This window comes from Pristiophorus japonicus, chromosome 13 (genome assembly GCF_044704955.1).
Source record: "Pristiophorus japonicus isolate sPriJap1 chromosome 13, sPriJap1.hap1, whole genome shotgun sequence".
NCBI lineage: Eukaryota > Metazoa > Chordata > Chondrichthyes > Pristiophoridae > Pristiophorus > Pristiophorus japonicus.
Window position 1 is genome coordinate 153500483 of NC_091989.1, and position 21607 is coordinate 153522089.

The following is a 21607-nucleotide window of genomic DNA, read 5'->3' on the forward strand; positions in this document are numbered from 1 at the left end:
CCTCCCCAGGCTCCCCTCTCTCTCCTCCCCCCCCCAGACTCCCCCTCTCTCTCTCCTCCCCCCCTCCCCCTCTCTCCCCCCCCTCCCCCTCTCTCTCCTCCCCCCCCTGACTCCCCCTCTCTCCCCCCCTCCCCCTCTCTCCCCCCCTTTCTCCTCCCCCACTCCCCCAGACTCCCCCCCGTCCCCAGACTCCCCCTCTCTCTCCTCCCCCCTCCCCAGACTCCCCCTCTCTCTCCTACCCCCCTCCCCAGACTCCCCCTCTCTCTCCTCCCAGACTCCCCCTCTCCCCAGACTCGCCCTCTCTCTCCTCCCCCCCTCCCCAGACTCCCCTTCTCTCTCCTCCCCCCCTTCCCAGACTCCCCCTCTCTCTCCTCCCCCCCTCCCCAGACATCCCCTCTCTCTCCTTCCCCCCCCCTCCCCTCCCCTCCCCACTCAGGTTCCCACTCTCTCCCCTCCCCCCCAGCTCTCTCTCCCTCCTTCCATCCCCCAGGCTCCCTCTCTCTCTCTCTCTCTCTTTCCCCCTCCCCTCCCCAGGCTCCCACTCTCTCTCCCCCCTCCCCCTTAGGCTCCCCCTCTCTCTTCCCCCCCCCCTCCCCAGACTCCCCTCTCTCTCCTCCCCCCTCCCTAGACTCCCCCTCTTCTCCTCCCCCCTCCCCAGGCTCCCCCTCTCTCTCCTCCCTCCCTCCCCAGACTCCCCCTCTCTCTCCTCCCCCCCTCCCCAGACTCCCCCTCTCTCTCCTCCCCCCTCCCCAGACTCCCCCTCTCTCTCCTCCCCCCCTCCCCAGACTCCACCTCTCTCTCCTCCCCCGACTCCACCTCTCTCTCCTCCCCCCCTCCCCAGATTCCCCCTCTCTCCTCCCCCCTCCCCAGACTCCCCCTCTCTCTCCTCCCCCCCTCCCCAGGCTCCCCCTCTCTCTCCTCCCTCCCTCCCCAGGCTCCCCCTCTCTCTCCTCCCCCTCCCCAGGCTCCCCCTCTCTCTCCTCCCTCCCTCCCCAGACTCCCCCTCTCTCTCCTCCCTCCCTCCCCAGACTCCCCCTCTCTCTCCTCCCCCCCTCCCCAGACTCCACCTCTCTCTGCTCCCCCCCTCCCCAGACTCCACCTCTCTCTCCTCCCCCCCTCCCCAGACTGCACCTCTCTCCTCCCCCCTCCCCAGACTCCCCCTCTCTCTCTCTCTCCTCCCCCCTCCCCAGACTCCCCCTCTCTCTCCTCCCCCCCTCCCCAGAATCCCCCTCTCTCTCGACTCCCCCTCTCTCTCCTCCCCCCCTCCCCAGACTCCCCTCTCTCTCCTCCCCCCTCCCCAGACTCCCCCTCTCTCTCCTCCCCCCCCTCCCCAGACTCACCCTCTCTCTCCTCCCCCCCCTCCCCAGACTCACCCTCTCCTCTCCCCCCTCCCCAGACTCCCCCTCTCTCTCCTCCCCCCCCTCCCCAGACTCCCCCTCTCTCTCCTCCCCCCCTCCCCAGATTCCCCCTCTCTCTCCTCCCCCCCTCCCCAGATTCCCCCTCTCTCTCCTCCCCCCCTCCCCAGATTCCCCCTCTCTCTCCTCCCCCCCCTCCCCAGACTCCCCCTCACTCTCCTCCCCCCCTCCCCAGACTCCCCCTCTCTCTCCTCCCCCCCTCCCCAGATTCCCCCTCTCTCTCCTCCCCCCTCCCCAGATTCCCCCTCTCTCTCCTCCCCCCCTCCTTAGACTCCCCCTCTCTCTCCTCCCCCCCTCCCCAGGCTCCCCCTCTCTCTCCTCCCCCCCTCCCCAGGCTCCCCCTCTCTCTCCTCCCCCCCTCCCCAGACTCCCCCTCTCTCTCCCCTCCCCCCCTCCCCAGACTCCACCTCTCTCTCCTCCCCCCCTCCCCAGATTCCCCCTCTCTCTCCTCCCCCCTCCCCAGACTCCCCCTCTCTCTCCTCCCCCCCTCCCCAGGCTCCCCCTCTCTCCTCCCCACCTCCACCAGGCTCCCCCTCTCTCCTCCCCACCTCCCCAGGCTCCCCCTCTCTCTCCTCCCCCCCTCCCCAGGCTCCCCCTCTCTCTCCTCCCCCCCTCCCAGACTCCCCCTCTCTCTCCTTCCCCCCCCCCTCCCCACTCAGGTTCCCACTCTCTCCCCTCCCCCCCAGCTCTCTCTCGCTCCTTCCATCCCCCAGGCTCCCTCTCTTTCCCCCTCCCCAGGCTCCCACTCTCTCTACCCCCCCCCCCTTAGGCTCCCCCTCTCTCTCCCCCCCCCCCCCCTTAGGCTCCCCCTCTCTCTCCCCCCCCTCCCCTTAGGCTCCCCCTCTGTCTTCCCCCCCCCCCCCCCCACCCCGGCTCCCTATCCCGGTCCCCAGGTGTTCTCTCTCTCTCTCTCTCTCTCTCTTTCCCTGACCGCCCAGTCTCTCTCTTCCCCATCCAGTCTCTCTCCTCCTCCCCGGCTTTCTCTCTCTCCCTGTCGCTCGGAGGCTCGCGGAACATGATCGGACTGATTGCAGGGTCTCACTTCTGGTTTCGGGCGGGGGGAGTCCGGAGTCTCGAAGGGATCGAGGGGACGCAGGCGCAGGAGGACCAAAAAAGGACAGTACAAATAGTCACATCGTAATTTTATACACCCCAATTAGGTCTTCCTTCAGCCTCCTCTGTTCCAAAGAAAACCCCAACCTATCCAATCTTTCCTCATAGCTAAAATTGTCCAGTCCAAGCAACATCCTCGTAGATCTCCTCTGTAACCCTCCTCTCTAGTGCAATCATGATCAGAAATGCACGCAGTACTCTAGCTGTGGCCTAACTAGCGTTTTATACAGTTCAAGCATAACCTCCCTACTCTTGTATTCTATGGCTCAGCTAATAAAGGTAAGTGTTCCGTATGCCTCTTAACAACCTTACCTACATGGCCTGATCCCTACAGGGATCTGTGGACATGCACTCCAAGGTCCCTTTGTTCCTCTACACTTCTGTGTCCTACCATTTAATGTGTATTCCCTTGCCTTGTTAGCCCTCCCCAAATGCATTACCTCACACTTCTCTGGATTGAATTCCATTTGCCACCGTTCTGCCCACCTGACCAGTTCATTGATATCTTCCTGCAGTCTACAGGTTTCTTCTTCATGATCAACCACACAGCCAATTTTTGTATCATCTGCAAACTTCTTAATCATACCCCCTACATTCAAGTCTAACTCATTGATATGTACCACAAAAAGCAAGGGACCTAATACTGAGCCCCGCGGACCACCACTGGAAACTGCCTTCCAGTCACAAAACACCCATCAACCATTACCTTTTGCTTCCTGCCTCTGAGCCAATTTTGGATCCAATTTGCCACTTTGCCTTGGATCCCATGGGCTTTTACTTTCATGATCAGTCTGCCATGTGGGACCTTATCAAAATCCTTGTTAAAATCCATATACACTACATAAACGCAGTAGCCTCATTGACCCTCCTTGTTACCTCCTCAAAAAATTCAATCAAGTTAGTCAGACATGAGCTTCCATTAACAAATCCATGCTGACTGTCTGTGTCTTTCTAAATGAAGACTTATCCTATCCCTCAGAATTTTTTCCAATAATTTTCCCACCACTGAGGTTAGGCTGACTGGCCTGTAATTACTCGGTCTATCCCTTTCTCCCTTTTAAACAAAGCTACCACATTAGCAGTCCTCCAGTACCACACCTATAGCCAAAGAGGATTAGAAAATGATGGTCAGAGCCTCTGCTATTTCCTCTTTTGCTTCTTTTAACAGCCTGGGATACATTTCATCCGGGCCTGGGGAGTTATCCACTTTCATAGCTGCTAAACCCTTTAATACGTCCTCTCACTATGTTTATTTCATCTAATATTTCACACTCCTCCCTGATTGCAATGTCTGCATTGCCCCTCTCTTTTGTGAAAACAGACGCAAAGTATTCATTAAGAACTATACTCACATCTTCCGCCTCCACACATAGGTTAATTTTATGGTCTCTAATAGGCCCTATACTTTCTTTAGTTATCCTCTTGCTCTTAATGTATTTATAAAACATCTTTGGGTTTCCTTGATTTTACTTACCAACATTTTTTCATGCTCTCTCTTTGCTTTCCTAATTTCCTTTTTAAATTTCACCCCTGTTCTTTCTATACTTCTCTCGGGTTTCTGCAGTATTGGGCCCTCTGTATCTGTCATAAGCCTCCCTTTTTTTTTCTTTATCCTACTCAGTATGCCTCGTAACATCCATGGGGCTCTTGATTTATTAGTCCCACCCTTTTTCTTTGAGAGAACATACTTGCTCTGAATCCTCAGCATCTCCTCCTTGAATGCCTCCCACGGCTCTGACACTGATTTATCTTCAAGTAGCTGTTTCCAGACCACTTTGGCTAAATCACATCTCAGCTTCGTAAAATTGGCTTTTCCCAATTGAGAATTTTTATTCCTGGTCTATCTTTGTCCTTTTCCATAACTACCCTAAGATTTAAGCTATCTGTATTCCAAGATCTCTTTGCTCTTCTACACCATTTAATTTCTTACCTTACAAGAAATAAGCAGCCTTCTTATTCCTCCTACCAAGGTTGAAACTACGTCTGTTGTATTCAAAGTTTAAATTACCAACAGTTTACTTTTCAGTGATATAACTTCACCTCAAATTTAAACAGAATACCAAAAGTTTTTAAAAAAATGTTATTTGTCCATATACTTGAAACTTTTGATGCAAAGCCATTCATTTGGCAAAACATGGCATCTCTAATTTCAGGATCTTTAGCTTTGTACTGATTTGCTTTTATATTTCATGCACCTATACAAACTTAAGATTTTTAGGAAAAGGGCTAGCCATGAGTGTGTAATGAATTTGAGTTCAGTACCCCACCTCATGTCCACAGCAAATCATAATATGCATCATGAATTAATCTCTGTTCATGATAAACCTTTTTAACCTAGATTACATTAAATCCTTTTATCGATTTTCTTCCTGTCTGAAGGTGTTGACTTACACTGTGCTATAGTTCTACAGATTTTTTCCAGTCCTATTATTTACTATATAAATAGTAGTGGAAGTGAACAATACACTTGTGTCATATGCCCATGTGATATTCATTGGCTGGTTGGTTTGTCTTGAACAATCATTCTATTTCTTTAATTGACCACTTGGTGGTGCCAAGAGGCAAATAATCTAGTTTTTTAATAAGCAGATACATAAGTGATCATCATCAAATGTTGTATCTAAATGGCTAGGGTAAACATAAAATGGAAAAATAATGGTGGAACTTTTAAGTAATTGTTCACACGAGTTTTCAGTATTGGAGACAGAGTGATGGCGATCCTGATAGTGCACTTGAAGTGTTGGAGATGGGTTTAAGCTCAGAGAACATAATGGATAGCAATGAAATAGCAATTAAAATCAGTATTTCCAAATGATTCATAAAGCATTGGTTGCCCTTTTCACATTTAGGACATGGGTGACAGCCTAGATTGTTGGGATATTGGCTGTAAAATCCCAGATGTATACAAATCTGTCATACAAAATTGCCTTATTTGACACAAATTAAAAGTATCACTCAAGGCCTCAAGGATGGGAAATAGTTCAAATAGAAATAGACAGGCTAAGTGAGTGGGCAAAAATTTGGCAGATGGAGTATAAAGTTGGAAAATGTGAGGTCATGCACTTTGGCAGAAAAAAGCAAAGAGCATGTTATTATTTAAATGGAGAAAAATTGCAAAGTACAGCAGGACCTGGGGATACTTGTGCATGAAACACAAAAGGTTAGTATGCAGGTACAGCAAGTGATCAGGAAGGCCAATGGAATCTTGGCCTTTATTGCAAAGGGGATGGAGTATAAAAGCAGGGAAGTCTTGTTACAGTTATACAAGGTATTGGTGAGGCCACATCTAGAATACTGCGTGCAGTTTTGGTTTCCATATTTACGAAAGGATATATACCTGCTTTGGAGGCAGTTCAGAGAAGGTTCACTAGGTTGATTCCGGAGATGAAGGGGTTGACTTATGAGGAAAGGTTGTGTAGGTTGGGCCTCTTCTCATTGGAATTCAGAAGAATGAGAGGTGATCTTACCGAAACGTATAAGATTATGAGGGGGCTTGACAAGGTGGATGCAGAGAGGATGTTTCCATGGGTGGGGGAGACTAGAACTAGAGGGCATGATCTTAGAATAAGCGGCCGCCCATTTGAAATGGAGATGAGGAGAAATTTTTTCTCTCAGAGGGTTGTGAACCTGTGGCATTCGCTGCCTCAGAGAGATGGGACATTGAATAAATTTAAGACAGAAATAGACAGTTTCTTAAACGATAAGGGAATAAGGGGTTATGGGGAGCGGGCAGGGAAGTGGACCCGAGTCCATGATCAGATCAGCCATGATCTTATTAAATGGTAGAGCAGGCTCGATGGGCTGTGTGGCCTACTCCTATTTCTTATGATATGTTAACAAAATAGGTGATGATCTTCTGAGGGCTAACGTGAATTTATTTATCCAATGAGTTATTTAGTTGTTGCAAGTGAGGCTGCAATCTAGCCTAGTCCTACTTGTCACTATTAGCAATGTCAGTGTTTTACAAAGAAAAGAAAGACTTCCATTTACATAGAGCCTTTCATGACCACCAAACATCTCAACGTGCTTTACACCCAATGAACTAATTTTGCAGTGTAGTCACTGTTGTAATGTGGGAAATGTGGCAGCCAATTTGCGCACAGCAAGCTCTCACAAACAGAAAAGTGATAATGACCAGATAATCTGTTTTTGTTATGTTGATTGAGGGATAAATATTGACCAGGACACCGGGGATAATGTCCCATCTCTTCTTTGAAATAGTGCCATGGGATAATATACGTTCATTTGAAAGTTCAGACGGGACCTTGATTTAACATCTCATTTAAAAGACGGCACCTCCGACAGTACAGCATTCCCTCAGCACTTCGTTGGAGTGTCAGCCTTGATTTTTTGTGCTCAAGTCCCTGGAGTGGACTTTGCAGAAAGAATTTGTATTTATATAGCACATTTCACAACCTCAGGCTGTCCCTTAGCCCTTTACAGCCAATTAAGTTGTTTGAAGTGTAATCACTATTGTAACGTAGGAAAGCCTGACCGGGCTATAAAAGAGCTGGAGCGGCGGGCCCTGGAACATCGTGGCCCCCCCGACCTGCGAGAGAACACCTCCGAAGGTCGGGCTATAAAAGAGCTGGTACGGCATACCACTACAACATCCAGCGCGAGCTGGCCCAAGTGGGCGACTGGGTGACGTCATCAAAACCCAGGTCGCCGTTTGGAGCGTGGGTAGGAACATTGATGGGGCCCAGTTACAGCGGAGGAGCGGGAAGGTCAGGGCGGATGAGCGATGAGAGATCGTGGCAGAGGAGCAGCAAGAGATCGGGACAGATGAGCAGCGAGAGATTGTGACGGAGGAGCGGTGAGAGATCATGGCGGAGGTGCGGAGAATGTTTGTGGCGGAGGAGCTGCGAGAGATTGTGGCGGAGGTACGGCAAATGAGGGTACAGGGTCTAGAAGATCCGAGGGCCCTGGGGAAGCATGGGCCAGCCCAAACTGCGATATGTGTACGCACTAGGTCCGTGCAGCAGAGGAGGTTTCCAGTCGTCCTGGTTAACTCTTGCCACTGGATAAAGGCTTACTAACTCTGTCAAGCCCACGTGGTGGCTGATGTGCAACGGTCACCACACGTTAAAAAAATGCACACATAGGCATCTTCCACCCCTTCACTTGGAGTTCTGACTGGAATATCAGGTTCTTCATTGAAACATCTGTGAACTCATGTGGAAGCAAGTCATCCTCGTTTGAGGGACCGCCTATAATGATGAAGATGATGTAGCCAATACCTGTTCAGTGATGGAATATTATAGCAAAATAGCTTACTTAGTGAGATGTTGGAATATATGGCATGGGGAGAGAGAATAAAGTATCGGCTCACACACTATACTGTAGTGATGGGGAGTGCTACGTTGTATCAGTGTAATCCCAAGCCTCTAACTTTCTGTTCAAGTGGTACAGGTGGATGTTACCACAGTACTAGTTGGAGAGGAATAAGGAGTTTTCATGGTATCCTGGTTTACATCCCTCCCTTAACCACCATCACCGTGCTTTGTGGGAGCTTGATGTGCACAAGATGGTCAATTCAGTTGCCAAATAAGTCACTACACATCAAAATAATTTAGTGCATGAGATGTTTTGAGATGTGATAATGACTGTAAAACTACAAGTAAAAAGCAAAATACTGCAGGTGTGAGCAATCTGAAAAGTCAGAAAGCTGGAAACACACAGCAAATCAATCAGCATTTGTGGTGAAAATAGACGGTCATAATTTCAGTATACCACTAGATGAAGTATATAAATGCAAGTCTCTTTCTTTAATGTTTTTGGGTTGCCGAGAAAATCCATCTTTTGTGTCCGGACTCAGTACAAACTATGCAGACCAATAACCTTATGCTGGAGCTGATCACCACAAAAGCAAACGAACATGGCTGGGTTAGAAACATAGAAATTTACAGCGCAGGAGGAGGCCATTTCGGCCCATCGTGTCCACACCGGCCGACAAAGAGCCGCACGGCCCTCGGTCAGCAGCCCTGAAGGTTATATAAACCTACGAACAATGAACAATGGTGGAAAGGCAACGAACACCCAGCCCAACCAGTCTGCCTCACACAACTGCGACATCCCTTATACTGAAACATTCTACACTCCACCCCAACCGGAGCCACGTGATCTCCTGGAAGAGGCAAAAACCAGATAAAAACTCAGGCCAATTTAGGGAGAAAAAAAATCTTGGAAAATTCCTCTCCGACCCATCCAGGCGATCGAACTAGTCCAGGAGATCACCCTGGCTGTATTCGATTCCCTGCAATACTTACCATTATATCCATGCCAGTCAACAAAAGGTTATCCAGTCTAATAATAATGACAAGCTCTAGGTCCATAACCCTGCAGATTACGGCACTTTAAGTGCCCATCCAACCATCTCTTAAAAGTAGTGAGGGTTTCTGCATCCACCACTCTTCCAGGCAGCGAGTTCCAGATTCCCACAACCCTCTGCGTAAAGAAGCCCTCCCTCAAATCCCCTCTAAACCTTCCACCAACCACCTTAAAACTATGCCCCCTCATAATAGACCCCTCCACCCTCGTAATAGACCCCTCCACCAATGGAAATAGGCCCTTACTATCCACTATGTCCAGGCCCCTCAATATTTTGTACACCTCAATGAGGTCTCCTCTCAACCTCCTCTGTTACAATGAGAACAAACCCAGCCTATCCAATCTGTCCTCACAACTAAGATTCTCCATTCCAGGCAGCATCTTAGTAAATCTCCTCTGCACCCTCTCTAGTGCAATCACGTCCTTTCTATAATACGGCGACCAGAACTGCAAGCAGTACTCCAGCTGTGGCCTAACCAAAGTATTATACAATTTAAGCATAACCTCCCTGCTCTTATATTCTATGCCTCAGTCAATAAAGGCAAGCATTCCGTATGCCTTCTTAACTACCTTAACCACCTGACCTGCAACTTTCAGGAATCTGTGGACAAGCACTCCAAGGTCCCTTTGTTCATCTACACAATTAAGTGGTCTACTGCTTAATGTGCATACCCTTTCCTCGTTAGCCCTCCCAAAGTGCATTACCTCACACTTCTCGGAATTAAATTCCATTTGCCATTGCTCTGCCCACCTGACCAGTAGATTGATAACCTCCTGCAGCCCATGAATTTCCTCTTCATCATCAACCACACAGCCAAGTTTAGTGTCATCTGCAAACTTCTTAATCATACTCCCTATATCCAAATCTAAATCGTTGATATATACCATAAAAAGCAAGGGACCCAGTACTGAGCCCTGCGGAATCCCACTGTAAATATTCTTCCAGTCACAAAAACATCCATCAACCATTACCCTTTGTTTCCTACCTCCAAGCCAATTTTGGATCAAACTTGCCACCTTGCCCTCTTGCCCTGGATCCCATGGGCTTTAACCTTCATGACCAGTCTACCATGTGGGACCTTATCAAAAGCTTTGCTAAAGTCCATATACACTACATCCTACGCACTACCCTCATCGACCCTCTTGGTTACCTCCTCAAAAAATTCAATCAGGTTAGTCAAATACAATCTTCCCTCAACAAATCCGTGCTGACTGTCCCTAATTAATCCTCGCCTTTCCAAATCCTGTCTTTCAGGACTTTTTCCAATAATTTCCCCACCACTGGAGTTACTCGGCCTATTCTTTTCTCCCTTCTTAAAAAAGGGTACTACCTTAACAGTCCTCCAATCCTCCAGCACCATGCCCAAATCCAAAAAGGACTGAAAAATGATGGTCAAGGCCTCTGCTATTTCTTCTTTTACTTCGCTCAACAGCCTGGGATGCATTTCATCTGGGCCTGGGGACTTATCTACTTTCAAAGCTGCTAAACCCCTTAATACTTCCTCTCACTATATATCATCCAGAATATCACACTCCTTCTAGATAGCAGTATCTGCATTGCCCCTTTCCTTTTTGAAAACAGATGTAAAGTATTCGTTAAGAACCTTACCAACATCTTCCACCTCCACACAAAGATTACCCTCATGGTCTTTAATAGGCCCTACCTTTTCTTTAGTTACCCTCTTACTCTTAATAGAACATCTTAAAGGTTTCCTTGATTTTACAACCAAGAATTTTTCATGCTCTCTTAGCAGTTTTAATATCCTTTTTAATTTTGCCACTTTTTTTTGCATGCTGAACGCCCACTTAACATTCATTTTACCACTGAAATGACGTATAACACCCATATAGCGCCCATTTAGCCACAAAATGGAAACTGACTAGCATTTTTTGGACACTTATCGACGAGCGTTACAAGCATGGGGAAAGTAACGCTCGGGAAAAAATAATACCGCCCACCCACTTTTTTGGGGCGGAATCATCAGAATGGGCAAAATCAACGCCCACAATATCGCCTGCCGTTAGTTTCCGCACGGAATTAATGCCGAGATTCAATAATACCGACCGCCCACTTTTTTTTGTTGTAAAGATCACATTTGCCGAAACTAATGCCTAGATCATCGCCCAGAATCACTTTCACCACCTCACACACATATCGCCCACAATATCACTCGCCCAAAAAACCGCCCGGAAAAATGGAACTGTTCTGAACTAATCACAGCGGTGTGGGCGCCATTTTTAAAATCGCAGGTCACTTCATTGAAAAGGCTGCTTCAACTTCGGAGAGTTTGGATTGACTCTGGAGTTCTTCTCAGGTGAAGTGACCATCTCAACACATATTTTCAGACTCTGAACTATTGGGGATTTACTGTAGGTGTATTTTAGGGAGGAAATTATTGCTTCTATTATACTTTCATTGCAATGGGCCCAGCCATTTCTCAGCCTGCATCGATTAATACGCAGATGCTGCAGAGTGCAGATGGCTCAATGTATGATGCACATCATTATGTGCCCGATTTAAGACGTGCAAGAATGAGGAGGGCGGCCAGACCATTCACACCCAGCATGTACAGGGAAGAGGTCTTGTCGGGAGGCAGAGCGGGAGATCGCTGAGGCCGACAAAAGGCCCATCAATCCGGGGAGCAGCAGCATCATGTCGGGAGGCGGAGCAGGAGATCGCTGAGGCCGACAAAAGGCCCGTCAGTCTGGGGAGCAGCAGCGTCGTGTCGGGAGGCGGAGCAGGAGATCGCTGAGGCCTACAACAGACCCGTCAGTCCGGGGAGCAGCAACATCGTGTCGGGAGCCGGAGTGGGAGATTGCTGAGGCCTACAAGAGGCCAGCTGGTACAGCTGCAGCAGGGAGGCAAAAAAGTAGAAAAAATTCCAATATACCGTATAAATGCACACGAGGCCCATACTTGAGAGGTCACTCTGTGACCAGTAACCTTTATTAGCCAGCACTGAAGTGATGAAGATGGGTGGAGCTTCCCCTTTTATACCTGAAAGTCCAGGTTAGGAGCATCTCCCACAAGTTCACCACCTAGTGGTCAATGTTCTCAGTGTACAACTTAGGTCAGTTTATACATGGGTTACAATGACAGTTGAATACATGACATCACCTCCCCGCCAAAGTCTTATTGGGATCACAGGTTAAGTCTCTCTGGTGGTTTACACTCCCTTGTAGAGCACCCGAGTTGGGGCTCTGGTTGTTGGGCGATGGCCTGAGTGTCTGCTGTTTGCGGTGCCTCAGGCCTGTTTGGACTGCCCAAAGTGACTGGGCTCTCCTCCGCTTGGTTCCGGTGTTCGGTCACCTGTGGAGGAGCGAACTCTATATCGTGTTCTTCCTTTGCTTCTTCTGTGGGATTGCTGAACCTCCTTTTTGTTTGATCCACGTGTTTGCGGCAGATTTGTCCATTGGCAAGTTTAACTACCAGAATCCTATTCCCCCTCTTTGGCAATCACAGTGCCTGCGAGGCATTTAGGCCCTGCAGCATAGTTGAGGACAAAGATAGGATCATTGACATCGATACATCGTGCCCTCACATTCCCGTCATGGTAGTCACATTGTGACTGGCGCCTGCTCTCAACAATTTCTTTCATGGTGTGGTGTATAAGGGATAACCTGGTTTTGAGTATCCTTTTCATTAGCAGCTCTGCGAGTGGAACCCCTGTGAGCGAGTGTGGTCGGGATCTATTGGCCAACAGGAGGCGTTATAAACGGCTTTGTAGGGAACCCCCTTGGATTCTGAGCATCCCCTATTTGATTATCTGCACTGCTCGTTCCGCCTGGCCGTTTGAGGCCGGCTTGAACGGTGCCGTTCTGACACGGTTGATACCATTTCCTGCCATGAAGTCCTGGAATTCAATGCTTGCAAAGCACGGGCCATTGTCGCTGACCAAGACATCCGGTAGACCATGGGCAGCGAACATTGCCCGTAGACTTTCTACCGTGGCAGAGGATGTGCTTGAATTGAGAATGTCACACTCGATCCATTTGGAGTAGGCGTCTACTACAACCAAAAACATTTTTCCCATGAAAGGACCTGCGTAGTCCACATGGATGCGTGACCATGGCTTGGCGGGCCAGGACCAGGGGCTAAGGGGGGCTTCCCTGGGCGCATTGTCCAGCTGAGCACACGTGTTGCACCTGCGAACACAAAGTTCCAGGTCTGCACCTATCCCTAGTCATCAAATGTGTGACCTGACAATTGCCTTCATCATGACAATGCCCGGGTGCTCATTGAGGAGTTCTCTGATGAACTTCTCTCTGCCCATCTGGGGCATGACTACTCGGTTTTCCCATAGTAGACGGCCTGTGAAATAGTTTGAATTCCTCAGGGCATGCCCCATACATGGCTGCCCAGTCCCCATTCAGGACACATTTCTTGACTAAAGACAGTAGCGGGTCTCTATTTGTCCAGACTTTAATCTGACGGGCTGTCACGGGTGAGCCTTCGCTTTCGAAAGCTTCAACAGCGATGACCATCTCAGCAGCATGCTCGGTTGACCCCTCAGTGGTGGCTAGTGGGCGCCTGCTGAGTGCATCGGCGCAGTTTTCAGCGCCCGGTCTGTGCTGAATTGTATAGTCATAGAAAGCTAATGTGAGTGCCCACCTCTGTATGCAGGCCGATGCATTTGCATTTATGGCCTTGTTGTCAGCCAATCGGGACGTTAGGGGTTTGTGATCTGTCTCCAGCTCAAATTTCCTGCCAAACAGGTACTGGTGCATTTTTTTTTTACTGCATATACACATGCAAGCGCTTCCTTTTCTACCATACCGTAGCCCCGTTCTGCCTGGGACAGACTTCTGGAGGCATAAGCTACCGGCTGTAACTGACCCTTGGCATTAACATGCTGCAACACACACCTGATCCCATAGGACAACGCATCGCACGTTAAAACAAGTTTCTTACATGGGTCATATAGCGTTAACAGATTGTTGGAGCATAACAAATTTCGTGCTCTATCAAAAGCCCTTTCCTGGCTGTCCCCCCAGATCCATTCACAACCTTTGCATAAGAGCACGTATAGCGGCTCTAACAGCGTGCTCAATTTGGGAAGAAAGTTACCAAAATAGTTCAGGAGCCCCAGGAACGAACGCAGCTCCGTCGTGTTACGGGGTCTGGGTGCTCTCTGGATCGCTTCCGTCTTGGACGCAGTAGGGCTGATCCCCTCTGCTGCTACCCTCATCCCCAGGAATTCTACCTCTGGAGCTAAGAAGACGCACTTCACCTTTTTCAGTCGCAGCCCTACCCGGTCCAGTCTGCATAGCACCTCCTCCAGGTTGTGGAGGTGTCCTTCAGTATCACAACCCGTGATGAGGATGTCGTCCTGAAAAACCACCGTCCTTGGAATCGACTTGAGGAGGCTTTCCATATTTCGTTGAAAGATCGCGGCGGCCGAGCGAATCCCGAACGGACATCTGTTGTACTCAAACAACCCCTTGTGTGTCGCGATGGTGGTCAGCTTCTTCGACTCACTCGCCAGCTCCTGGGTCATAAAAGCTGAGGACAGGTCCAATTTTGAGAAAGGTTTGCCACCAGATAGCGTCGCAAAGAGGTCCTCTGCTCTCGGTAGCGGGTACTGGTCTTGGAGTGACACCCGATTGATGGTGTCCTTGAAATCGCCATATATCCTGACCAACCCATCGCCTTCAGTACTGGCACAATCGGGCTCACCCAGTCACTGAATTTGACTGGCGAGATGATGCCTTCCCTCAGCAGGTAGTCCAATTCGCCTTCTATCTTTTCCCGCATCACGTACTGCACCGCTCTGGCCTTGTGGTGTACTGGCCTGGCATCCGGGTTTATGTGAATCACTATCTTGGTTCCCATGAAAGTGCCAATGGCGGGTTGAAATAGTGAGTCAAATTTGTCCAGGACCTGTGAGCAAGATATTTGCTCCACAGAAGAAATTGCATTGACATCGCCCCATTTCCAGTTCATGACAGCCAGCCAACTCCTCCCCAGCAGTGCGGGACCGTTCCCCGGGACAATCCAGAGTGGCAACCTGTTCTCCGAATCTTTGTGGGTCATGTCTATCGTGGCGCTGCCAAGCACCGGAATGAACTCCTTTGTATATGTCCGTAGCTGTGCGTCAATTGGCAATAAGTTTGGCCTCCTGGCATTGAACTGTTTGATACTCATCAGGGACTGGCTGGCCGGCCCCCGTGTCTAGCTCCATTGATACTGGGATGCCATTGAGGAGCACTTTCATCATTATCGGTGGTGTCCTGGTGTACGAACTGTATATGTGCTCCACATGAACTCGCTGAAGTTCAGCTTCCAGCGATTTCCCCCAGTGTCCATTTGGCCTCGTAGGGCTTACATCATCCCCGTCCTCCTCGTACATCAACCTGGCTGCAGGCTTCCTGCACATACGCACCAAGTGACCGCTGACGTTGCAGTTTCTGCAGGTATATTGCTGATACCTGCAAGCTCTGGCTGTGTGTTTGCCTCCACACCTCCAACATGAGCCGTTGTTGGAAACAAAAGGTCCATTACCAGTCGATCGTCTCTGACTGTCTCTATAACTGTCCTTAAGTGCACCATTGACAGGTGTTGATGGCCGCATTGTCCCTTGTGATGGCATGAATCGCCAGCTATTGTCCTTTGGATTCGACTACATGCTCGGGCATGTCCGATTGCCCCTGTCTGCCTGGAGAGCTGTGTGCCGCGTTAACAATGTTGACTCCCTGTCCATTTGCTGCATTTAAACCAAGATTTTTGTCAATCATTCTGGTCTCTTCCTCCCTTGAGATAAATGTCTGAGCCATCAAAGCTGCCATTTCCAGGGTCAAGTCTTTAGTCTCAAACAGTTTCCTGAAAACCCCAGCGTGCCTGATGCCCTCAATAAAAAAGTCTCGCAGCATCTCCACTCTGCATGCATCTGGGAAGTTATAGGCTCGCCAGTCGCCGGAGGTCTGCCACAAAATCTGGAACGCTGTGCCCTTCTCGCCGCCGGCGCGTGTAAAACCAGTGTCTCACCATGTGCATGCTGCTCGCCGGTTTAAAGTGTTTCCCGATCAACTTACTGAGCTCTTCAAAAGTCTTGTCCGCCGGCTTCTCTGGCGCTAGAAGGTCCTTCATCAGGGAGTATGTCCTGGATCCACAAACCGTCAGGAGATGAGCCCTGCGTTTGTTGGCCGAATCCTGTCCCAGCCATTCCTTAGTGACGAAGCTTTGCTGTAGTCTCTCAATAAAGTCGTCCCAATCATCACCAACACAGTACCTCTTGTCTGTGCTGCTAGTGCTGCTAGTGGCCATGCTCGCTTGGTTTAAATCCCAGTTTCTCCTCGCCAATATGTCCTTACTATACAGTATAAATGCTCACGAGGCCCATACTTGAGAGAAGGTCACTCTGTGACCAGTAACCTTTATTAGCCAGCACTGAAGTGATGAAGGTGGGTGGAGCTTCCCCTTTTATACCTGAAAGTCCAGGTTAGGAGTGTCACCCACAAGTTCACCACCTAGTGGTTAATATTCTCACGGTGTACAACTTAGGCCAGTTTATACATGGGTTACAATGACAGTTGAATACATGACAAAATCGAAAGGTGACGTCACAGCCAAGGGGGTAAGTGATTGGTAAGTAGTTTTTCTTTTTCTTTATCAGTAAGTAACATTGAGCATTGTTGTTGCCAAATGAAGTTTATCTAAGGGTTAAATCATGGCAGGAGAGCTCGGACAAGTGCTATGCTCCTCTTGTACTATGTGGGAAGTCAGGGAAGCTTCCGGTGTCCCTGACGACTACGTGTGCGGGAAATGCATCCGCCTGCAGCTCCTGACGGACCGCATTGTGGCACTGGAGCTGCGGGTGGATTCACTCTGGAGCATCCACAATGCTGAGAATGACGTGAATAGCACGTTTAGTGAGTTGGTCTTACCGCAGGTAAAGGGTATACAGCCAGATAGGGAATGGGTGACCAACAGGAAGAGCAGTGCAAGGAAGATAGTGCAGGGGTCCCCTGCGGTCACCCCCTGCAAAACAGATACACCGCTTTGGGTACGGTTGGAGGGATGACTCATCAGGGGAGGGCAGCAGCAGCCAAGTTCATGGCACTGTGGGTGGCTCTGCTGCACTGGAGGGCAGGAAAAAGAGTGGGAGAGCTATAGTGATAGGGGATTCAATTGTAAGGGGAATAGGTAAACGTTTCTACGGCTGCAACCAAGATTCCAGGATGGTATGTTGCCTCCCTGGTGCAAGAGTCAAGGATGTCTCGGAGCGGGTGCAGGGCATTCTGAAAAGGGAGGGTGAACAGCTAGTTGTCGTGGTGCATATAGGTACCAATGATATAGGTAATAGGATGAGGTCCTACGAGTCGAATTTAGGGAGCTAGGAACTAAATTTTAAAAGTAGGACGTCAAAAGTAGTAATCTCAGGATTGCTACCAGTGCCACGTGCTAGTCAGAATAGGAATTGTTGGATAGCTCAGATGAATACGTGGCTTGAGGAGTGGTGCAGAAGGGAGGGATTCAAATTCCTGGGACATTGGAACCGGTTCTGGGGAAGGTTGGTCTGCACCTGGACAGGACCGGAACCAATATCCTAGGGGAAGTGTTTGCTCGTGCTGTTGGAGAGGAATTAAATTAATATGGCAGGGGGATGGGAACCTATGCAGGGAAACAGAGGGAAGTAGAATGGGGGCAGAAGCAAAAGATAGAAAGAAAAGTAAGTGGAGGGCAGAGAAACCTAAGGCAAAAAACAAAAAGGGCCAAATTACAGCAAAATTCTAAAAGGGGCAAAGTGTGTTAGAAAGACAAGCCTGAAGGCTCTGTGCCTCAATGCGAGGAGTATTCGGAATAAGGTGGATGAATTAACTGCGCAGATAGCAGTTAACGGGTATGGTGTAATTGGCATCACGGAGACATGGCTCCAGGGTGACCAAGGCTGGGAACTCAACATCCAGAGGTATTCAACATTTAGGAAGGATAGACAGAAAGGAAAAGGAGGCAGGGTGGCATTGCTGGTTAAAGAGGAAATTAATGCAAGAGTAAGAAAGGACATTGGCTTGGATGATGTGGAATCGGTATGGGTGGAGCTACGGAATACCAAAGGGCAGAAAACACTAGTGGGAGTTGTGTACAGACCACCAAACAGTAGTAGTCAGGTTGGGGACAGCATCAAACAAGAAATTAGGGATGCGTGCAATAAAGGTACAGCAGTTATCATGGGTGACTTTAATCTACATATTGATTGGGCTAACCAAACTGGTAGCAATGCGGTGGAGGAGGATTTCCTGGTGTTTAATACGGATGGTTTTCTGGACCAATATGTCGTGGAATCAATTAGGGAGCTTGCCATCTTAGACTGGGTGATGTGAAATGAGAAAGGACTAATTAGCAATCTTGTTGTGCGAGGCCCCTTGGGGAAGATTGACCATATGGTAGAATTCTTTATTAAGATGGAGAGTGACACAGTTAATTCAGAAACTAGGGTCCTGAACTTAAGGAAAGGCAACTTCGATGGTTTGAGGCGTGAATTGGCTAGAATAGACTGGCAAATGATACTTAAAGGATTGACGGTGGAAAGGCAATGGCAAACATTTAAAGATCACATGGATGAACTTCAGCAATTGTACATCCCTTTCTGGAGTAAAAATAAAACAGGGAAGGTGGCTCAACCGTGGCTAACAAGGGAAATTAAGGATAGTGTTAAATCCAAGGCATGTAAATTGGCCAGAAAAAGCAGCAAACCTGAGGACTGGGAGAAATTTAGAATTCAGCAGAGGAGGACAAAGGGTTTAATTAGGAGGGGGAAAATAGAGTACGAGAAGAAGCTTGCCGGAAACATAAAAACTGACTGCAAAAGCTTCTATAGATATGTGAAGAGGAAAAGATTAGTGAAGACAAACGTAGGTCCCTTGCAGTCGGATTCAGGTGAATTTATAATGGGGAACAAAGAAATGGCAGACCAATTGAACAAATACTTCGGTTCGATCTTCACGAAGGAAGACACAAATAACCTTCCGGAAGTACTAGGGGACCAAGGGTCTAGTGAGAAGGAGGAATTGAAGGATATCCTTATTAGGTGGGAAATTGTGTTAGGGAAATTGATGGGATTGAAGGCCGATAAATCCCGGGGGCCTGATAGTCTGCATCCCAGAGTACTTAAGGAAGTGGCCCTAGAAATAGTGGATGCATTGGTGATCATTTTCCAACAGTCTATCGACTCTGGATCAGTTCCTCTGGACTGGAGGGCAGCTAACATAACACAACTTTTTAAAAAAGGAGAGAGAAAATGGGTAATTATAGACCGGTTAGCCTGACATCAGTAGTGGGGAAAATGTTGGAATCTATTATCAAGGATGAAATAGCAGCATTTGGAAAGCAGTGACAGGATTGGTCCAAAAAGCATGGATTTATGAAGGGGAAATCATGCTTGACAAATCTTCTGGAATTTTTTGAGGCTGTATCGAGTAGAGTGGACAAGGGAGAACCAATGGATGTGGTGTATTTGGAGTTTCAAAAGGCTTTTGACAAGGTCCCACACAAGAGATTGGTGTGCAAAATCAAAGCACATGGTATTGGGGGTAATATACTGACGTGGATAGAGAACTCGTTGGCAAACAGGAAGCAAAGAGTCAGGATAAACGGGTCCTTTTCAGAATGGCAGGCAGTGACTAGTGGAGTGCCGCAGGGCTCAGTGTTGGGACCCCTGCTCTTCACAATTTACATCAATGATTTAGATGAAGGAATTAAGTGTAATATCTCCAAGTTTGCAGATGACACTAAACTGGGTGGCAGTGTGAGCTGTGAGGGGGATGCTAAGAGGCTGCAGGGTGACTTGGACAGTTTAGGTGAGTGGGTCAATGCATGGCAGATGCAGTATAATGTGGATAAATGTGAGGTTATCCACTTTGGGGGCAAAAACACGAAGGCAGAATATTATCTGAATGGCGGCAGATTAGGAAAAGGGGAGCTGCAGGACCTTGGTGGGCCTCAACTGGAATATTGTGTTCAGTTTTGATCTCCTAATCTGAGGAAGAACATTGTTGCTATTGAGGGATTGCAGTGAAGGTTCACCACACTGATTGCCGGGATGGCTGGACTGACATATGAGGAGAGACTGGATCAACTGGGCCTTTATACATTGGAGTTTAGAAGGATGAGAGGGGATCTCATAGAAACATATAAGATTCTGACAGGAAGGGACAAGTTAGATGCGGGTAGAATGTTCCCAATATTGGGGAAGTCCAGAACCAGGGGACACAATCTTAGGATTAGGGGTAGGCCATTTAGGACTGAGATGAGGAGAAACTTCTTCACTCAGAGTTGTTAACCAGTGGAATTCCCTGCCGCAGAAAGTTGTTGATGCCAGTTCATTGGATATATTCAAGAGGGAGTTACATATGGCCTTTACGGCTAGGTGGATCAAGGGATATGGAGAGAAAGCAGGAAAGGGGTACTGAGGGAATGATCAGCCACGCTATTGTTGAATGGTGGTGCAGGCTCGAAGGGCCGAATGGCCTACTCCTGCACCTATTTTCTATGTTTCTTACCTCGACGTGTCCAAGCACACCTGCCTTCGGAGACTGCGCTTCCACAAGGTCGCGATGAAATATGTGGCTCATCAGGCCACATATACAGCCTGCCATCAGGACATCAGTGTCGGTCAAGGTCAAGGTCACCGCGGCACTGTCTTTCTACGCATCCGGTTCCTTTCGGGCCTCCGGGGTCGAGATTTCCCCTCTGTCTCACCACGCCACCCATCGCTGCATTAGACAGGTCACGGAGGCTTGTAAGCGCGAAGGATGGACGTCCCCATGACCACGGAGGCTCAGACTGACAGGGCTGGAGCATTCTACCGCATTGCAGGGAGCAATACAGTGCACTCACATCGCCATGCGGGCACCTTCTCAAGACCCAGAGCTTTTTCATAACAGAAAAGGATTTTCACTCTCTGAAGGTCCAACAAGTTGTTGACCACAACCAAATCATAATGGCAGTGAATGCCAAATGTCTGTGCAGCTTCGATGAGGCTCACATCCTGCATGAGAGAGCTGTCTCTGACAACTTTAAGAGTCAGCCACAAGGATAATGCTGGATGCTTGGTGATAACCAATATGGCCGAGCCACCTGGCTGATGACCCCCCTCCTGCGTGACACCCACACCGAGGCTGAGAAGTGATACAACCAGAGCCACCGAGACACATGTAATGTGATCCAGAAAACAATAACTGTACTTAAGTAGCGCTTCAGATGTTTGGACCACTCAGGAGGGGAGCTACAATACAACCCTGAACAAGTAGCTAAATTTGTGATCGTGTGCTCCATGCTGCACAACCTGGCTATCAGGAGGGGAAAAGATTTGCCAGAACGGACTGATGGTCCACCTCAGGGGAAAGAGGAAGAGGATGACGAGGGGCTGGATGCTGACCTAGGGCCAATCAGGCTGGTTATGCAACCATGCCCATGACCCCCTCTAGCAGGAAAGTGGCTACATAGCTGCAAGACTCTTGCGTGAGCAGCTGATATCTGAATGATTTGCCTGAAAGAATGTTGCTGTGAGTGACAACGCTGACACACTGCTGTGTGTGTGCAGCTCAGACATCAATGGTGCCCATCACCCTGGTGCCAGTTAAAGTTTATGTTGATTGAAGTTAAGTTTTATTTAACCCTTTCATGTTACGGAATTACCAGTGTGTAACGGTCCAGCTATCGGAGACAATGCGCAACAAGGTTATGTCCAATAAAAATGTTTTGAAAGCAACATTGGTCTGAAATCATAAGTATCATGGGCAAAAACACC

The 21607-nt window shown here is 48.8% G+C and overlaps 1 protein-coding gene across 4 annotated transcripts in view; it reads right to left on the reverse strand.

Moving 5' to 3' along the window:
* The window catches only part of spg7 (SPG7 matrix AAA peptidase subunit, paraplegin), a 133343-nt gene that overhangs the window by 7977 nt on the left and 103759 nt on the right, over positions 1 to 21607 (reverse strand). For 2 of the 4 annotated variants that reach the window (XR_011596366.1, XR_011596369.1), the window contains exon 19: positions 11776 to 12342. The exons of 1 other annotated variant lie outside the window; for it this stretch is intronic. The gene's annotated coding sequence lies outside the window, so the exon portion shown is untranslated. Of the gene's footprint in view, positions 1 to 11644; positions 11708 to 11775; positions 12343 to 21607 lie in introns of those variants that run through there. One more of the 4 variants, XR_011596367.1, reaches the window with a different exon arrangement.